Source organism: Ammospiza caudacuta, chromosome 1, assembly GCF_027887145.1.
Source record: "Ammospiza caudacuta isolate bAmmCau1 chromosome 1, bAmmCau1.pri, whole genome shotgun sequence".
Classification (NCBI taxonomy): Eukaryota; Metazoa; Chordata; class Aves; order Passeriformes; family Passerellidae; genus Ammospiza; species Ammospiza caudacuta.
In genome coordinates this window covers 143461510-143467993 of record NC_080593.1, presented here as the reverse complement: position 1 = coordinate 143467993, position 6484 = coordinate 143461510, and positions in this window count along the sequence as shown.

Below are 6484 nucleotides of genomic sequence, written 5' to 3'. Positions count from 1 at the left end.
CCGCGCCCGCCGCCCGGCGCGCCCGGCTCTCCCGCGCCGCCGCCTCCATGTTCCTGCGCGCGCCCGCGGCAGCGCCGCCCGCCGGCTCGGGGGCGGGGCCGCGCCGAGGGGGCGCATGCGCAGCCCCGCCCCCGGGACTGCCGGGGTCGGTTGAGTCGGGGTAGGGCGCGGAGCCGGGGCCGGGTCATGACCCCGCAGCGCTCTGAGGGCCGTCCCCGGGCTTTTCTCAAACACCTCCAGGGACCGTGACCCCACCGCTTCCCGGGGCAGCCCATTCCAGCGTCTGATCAGCCTTCTCTGAAAAACTTCCTGATGTCCAACCTAAACTTCCCCTAGCGCAGCTTAAGGCCATTTCCTCTCACCCTGTCGCTGCTTTCGTGGGAGAAAAAACCGACCCGCACTTGGCTAAAGCCTCCTTTCAGGGAGTTGTAGAAAGCTGTAAGATCCCCCTTGGATCTCCTTTTCTCTAGGCTGAACGCCCCCCACAACCTCAGCTGCTCCTGGTGCTCAGGCCCCTTCCCCAGCTCTGCTGCCCCTCTCTGGCCACGCCTCAGCCCCTCAATGTCCTTCTGGAACTGAGGGCCCAGAGATGGCCCCAGCACCGGACACAGCGGTGGGGCTGTGACCGCAGCACGGGGTGCCAAGGGACAGTCACTGCCCGGTCGTGCTCTTCACGCTGTTCTGGTACAACCCCGGCTGCCGCGGGTCTCCTTGCCCCTGAGGGCACGCCCTGGCTCAAATGACGGCATGGCAGCGGGCCTGCTCCCATGAGCGCTTCGGCCCCTTGTGTCCCTAAAGTGCCCCTGAAGCCCAGCCTCGGCAGGAATCCCCTGCCAGCCGTAAAGAGGCGGGTTCGTGCTGCAGCCCCTCGGGAGGGGTCAGCCCCGTGTCCCCATCCCGCAGCGCTTCTCACGGCTGCAGTTTTGCCCCGCGATGTCCGGGAATGTTGGAGTGCTCGGTACCGTCCAGGGCTGTCAGGGAGCTGTGCAGCCTGATTAAATGGGCTTTAGTCAGAATTCCCATTTCTCTTGAGCGGGATGCACAAGACCTGTCTTAGCCAATGCATAACCATAGAGAGGGGTCAGAGGAAGAAAGGCATTTTCCTTTCAAATCCTCTCTCCTTTCTCATGCATTTTCACAGAAGCCACAGATACAAGGGCAAGTGGGAACTTCAAGCTGCCTTGATTTTTCATCAAGAGCTGTAGTGATAGGACAAGGCGTAAAGGGTACGAATTAAAAGAGGAAAAATTTGGCGTAAACATAAAGAAGAAATTCTCCGCTGTGAGGATGGTGAGACACTGGAACAGGTTCCTTAGGGAGGCTGTGGCTGCCCCAACCCTGCCAGTGTTCAAAGCCAGGTTGGATGGGGCTCTGAGCAACCTGGTCTAGAGGTAGGTGTCCCTACCAGGCTGGGACTAGATGATCTTTAAGGTCCATTCCAACCCGCTAACATTCTGTGATTGTACCATTTTTACTAAATAAAGAAATTATTACTAAATTGAAAGCAATGTGTAACAATATTAGCCCATCTGAAACTGGGACATTTCCCACCCCATCCCTTGTGGGAATTGAAAGTTCCAGGACACAACTGAGATGAGCTTGTGAGCCTGTTGGCATCTGCCACGCTGCAATTTCCCAGCAGTGTCTGCCTGCTGCTTCACCTGCTGGGGCTCAGCCTTTGCACGAACCTCATTTGTCCATGGCTTAAGCCCTTGGAAGCGTTTCTATTGTTTGCAAAGGGGTTTGGATCAGACCACAACAGTGTTGCACAGGAATTTTCCTAAGCAATGCCCCAGCTAACAAAGCCAGAAATGTTGCCAGATTGCTAAAGGATTGTATTACAAAATCCATGGACGTGGACAAAGTGCAAGTTTTAATCACATACTGAGAGGCATTACTCTGACGCAGTAAGTCTCCCCACAGCAAATAATAGAGGTCAGGGTTTAAAATGTGAAAACGTTTGAAGACAGCTGAATCACAGTGATTTGGACTTGCCTGAACCATTTTGCTTCTCAATTAAGTATAAAGCTGCTGAATGTAAATAACAGTATTTAATTTGAAATTAAAACCAATGTTTTAATTTCAAATCAAGCACATTAGAGTACTTGATAAATCCCAGTAATATATATGAAGATATTAATTTCAAGAAATGAGCAACTCAAAGCACTATTTATGGAAATGAAATTACCTGACCTCCCAAAGCCCTTTCAACTTCATTTAATATTCTCCTCTGTAAAGAGTATCTTAAATCTATTTTTGCAGTACAGGCTTCAGGATCAGAGGTGAGGCTGTAGTACATATTTATATGGCTTTAAGGACATGTGGATAAAATGGAACCCATTAAATAGATTTTCAAGTTTAAATACAAGCATTTACTGGTATATTTTACAGATGTTATTTGGGCATGTAAGTGCAGTCATGGATGTCTGCAAATTACTTTGTGCATGAACACTTCCAGGTTGTAAACATTCCAGAAATCTTAGTGTTAGTAAGGCATATCAAATGAGTATGTTTTACACAAAATTTTCAGAAAACCTATTTCTGTTAGCACTCCTACTTTTTATTTCAGTTCAATTAAAAAAAGGTAAATCTAAACTGGATTTTCAGGCACATGGATGCAGCATGATGACATCTACTGGATATATTTCATTTTGCAATTTGCACCACCTAGCTTCAAATAGAATAATAAACCAAATTCAGCATGGTTACACAAGCACACCTCTGCTGAAATCACTTCAGTCATAGACACAAGTGCAGGAAAATTTGGCATATAATTAATTTTGAGAATTAAATCCAGTCTCAACTTCTGTGTATATTTGGGGGTTAAATACTATTCCCAGTACATTTCTATTAATGCATCAAAAAAAGTTTCCCTGGTTGAGGAATTCTTCAATTTCTCATTGATAACTAACATACAAATTAAGAAGAAAGCTGCTTCATTTGTCTGTATAGATGAATTGTTGAGGGGAAATAGCTGGCTCAGGATGAAGGTTGTTCCCTGGAACATCACTGGGACTGGGTGTACCTGCCCTGGCTGGGTGTCAGGTGTCAGGCCCACACCCAGGAAACAGCAGCACAAAAGAACAAGCCCTAGGGAGCTGTTTCATAATAAATAAGGATGTAATATTCAAAAATAGTTTCAGAATAACTTAATACACCTCATGTACGAGGTTGAGTCAGACAGATGCAGATCAGTCTATTTCAATAACAAGTCACTGGAATTCTTTGATGTTCTTTACAGTATGTGGCAGAAGGTTGGGGTTTACTCTGTCATGTAAAAATGATTGTTGAGGTATTTTTGATAGTTTGGAGTGGTCAAAATTAATACAATTTTTTTTTCATAAACTTAGCTTTTTTTCATCTGAGATTTTTAGAACAAGAGGAACTGCATAAATGTAAATTATCAGCTGTATAAGTCACATGCCTTGAATTAACTGGACATAAGAGAATTTTTATTATCTTCTGGAATAGTAGAACAGCCTATTTTCTATGTCAGTCTGCTGAGACCTTGCTTAGGGGCTGTGCCTATATAATATGACCAAATCTAAACCCACTTTTTAGCAAAACAACTTTAGATTTCTTGAAACTGCCCCATTTGCTTGAATGCTCTCATGATCCCTTTGAGCCAAAGGCTTTATTGGATTAATGCAAGTGCTCACATCGGATAGTGAAAAATCACATGGTCTTGCAAAAATCACATTTTCATAATTAAAAAGAATAAAAATGCAGGGAGGGTTTTAAGAGGATTAGCTTTTTTTTTTTCCTAATGACATGATCCTAAAAAACTAAATGCACACAATACATTTGCCTTGAAACACCCTGTGTAAATTTAGCCTGATTCAGTAACAGTAATTTTTGTAAGAATGAAAACAGTTGTCTCCTAAGAAAAATAGTGCAAATGCACATGTCAACTGTGTTTTAGTTTGCAATATATGTAGCAAAAAATCCATAAACTATTCCCAAATTTCATTTCTCCTTTCCAGAGACCTTTCGCAGTGGATTCTCTGATATTGTATTGCATTCCTCGTATAAGAATAAAGCTCTGTGCAATCTATCTTTCTTTTTGTTGTTTTTCATTACGATCACTAAGGATATATGTATTTTGGACTGAAACAAAAACCAAAAGCTCATGAAAGGAACCTAAGGTGGATTTTCTTCTCCTAAGATGATCTGCTTGCATTAAATAGACTGATCTGCATTTTTAAAAAGCCAAATATCAATGTTTGATTAATGTGGGCTTTGGTGGACTGAGCTGCAGCTGTGCCTTGGTGAGCAGCTCTGTGGCTCCTGCAGGCACAGCCCATGCCCCAGCTCTGCCTGGTGCTGTTGGTGTGAGCTCTGCTGGGACAGCACAGTGCCCACAGGCACAAAGATGCACAGCTCTCCCACATCTCTGATGCTCAGGGTGGACACACCTGCATATGGGGCACTGCCAATGCAGTAACGGCAAAATATTGAAAGATGAGTGAACATATTGCTGCCTAAAGTTCAATAGAAATTATTTACACTCATGGGAGTATTTTTAATATTGTTATTAACGACACCACCAGTCTTTACCCAGGAGTAGTTTATATCTGTGTCTTCTTCTGAAGAGAAAAAAGCAAATCAAAGTAATATTTTAAAAACTAAGATAAAACCTGTAAATATAGTTATTGACCTAGGGATCTTCTGAACATATTAAGAATTTCCCTACAAAAATTCATGTGGTTAAGATTAGTTATTAAGTTTAGATTTTAGTCCTTCTCTACAGCTAAATGCCATGGGCTTAGATAGCATGTCTTAAAAGATGCTAACAAAGCAGAAAGAGATTTACTTATAGTTAACATGTAGCAAACCAAATTGTAATGACTTGTTTGTGTGAAGGATTGATTTTGATTTTTTATCTGCACAATGTCTGTAACATATGGCTTTACAAATTTCTACAGAACAAAACTGTGCAGATAAAAGGCCTTTGGCCTTTGCCATCTGCGAAAATAAAAAAGGGCTAAGAGAACAAAGTATATTAACAGTTACTCATTGGCACATTTGTCTCATTTCCTAACTCTGACCAGCACCCTTAGAGACAAGGAGGATAGCTCAGGAGTGCAGCCCCTTCCCGCGTGTCCCCTGCTCCGGACGGGACGGACTGACGGACAGCCCCGTGGGTCCTGCCCAGCTCCTGCCCAGCCCCGTGCTCGGGCCGCTCCCCTCCAGCTTCCCTCATCCCCTCTCTGCCAGGCTCTGGGAAATGCACCGCTTTAGATCGCTCCTCCCAGATTCCTCCTGATCCTTGTTGATGTTGTTCTTTTGTTTTCCAAGCACCACAAGGAGAAATATCTGTCTGCACACACATTGCAGCTCCTGCTGCAGAGATTTGCCTTCTTTCCCAGAGCTGCTGACTCTGTGTTCCAGGCCTGATTTGAAGATATAACTAAGCAAGCAGAAACCAAAAGAATGAAGATCCCTTTTTTTTCCTCATTATTGCCATGTGTTCTTTTGTCTCCTGCCATTGTTTTCGAGTGTTTGAGTACGTCTTGCTTGAGACAGGCAGTATTTGAGCTTGCCTGTTGCATATCATCCCTTTTCTTAGTGGTTTTCCCAATCCCCTAATCCTGTTATTATTCCATAGAAAAAAACCAGCATGCTTTCCTACAAATTGCATATGCAGTAAAAACAGGTCTAGAATGTTCAAGTAGTAAAATATTTTAAAAGTATTTCAGATCAGATGCTAGAAATTTGTCCTAGGAATTAATATTAATTATATTTTTAATATTTCTGTATTTTAATATTAGTTTCTGTTTTGTAGCTGTTCCTGACTATTACTTATTGTAATGGAAATTCAGTACCTATTTGTTCAAAGAAAAATGTATCTGCTAAAACAGGGGGAAGCTGGAACACCCTGACAGCTGGTGCAGCACATTTTTTCAATTGCCAGACAGCAGCTCAGAAATGGTGTGCCTGAGAGGGAGGAATGGAAATGATTGTGTTATTGTGTGTGGAGCACATGGAAAAGCACATGCTGCCATCATAGCAGTTTTTCTGGCCTCAGCCATGCTTTGTGTTAGGCAGCTGTAAATGTAAGAAATAAAATGCAGATCTAGTGTTAATTTTTAAACTCATTAATGAAAATTTTCCCTTTGAAGCAACAAATAAAGTAGCAGCTGTACCTTGCACTATATGGGTTTTTTTGCAGCTAAGGAGATTAATTATACATTATACTCAGCATTTTTTCCCCTTACAAGGTGATGCATGGCTGTATGTGGGGAGTTTGTATCACTGAAATGCAAGATCTGCTTATTCCAATTCAATATTTGCTCAGTTATTTAGTAACATCTGGAATGCAGTTATAGAACTCCTGATTTACAAAGTGAAATAACAGAGGGCAAGGCAAGTTCCTTTAGTTTGGGGCTTGACATTCAGTTTACCATTTGTGCTGCTTGTTTTGTGGAAGACAGAAGTGGAGAGAATCAGAATTTTACTGGGAACTGGCCATGCCACAGCAGAA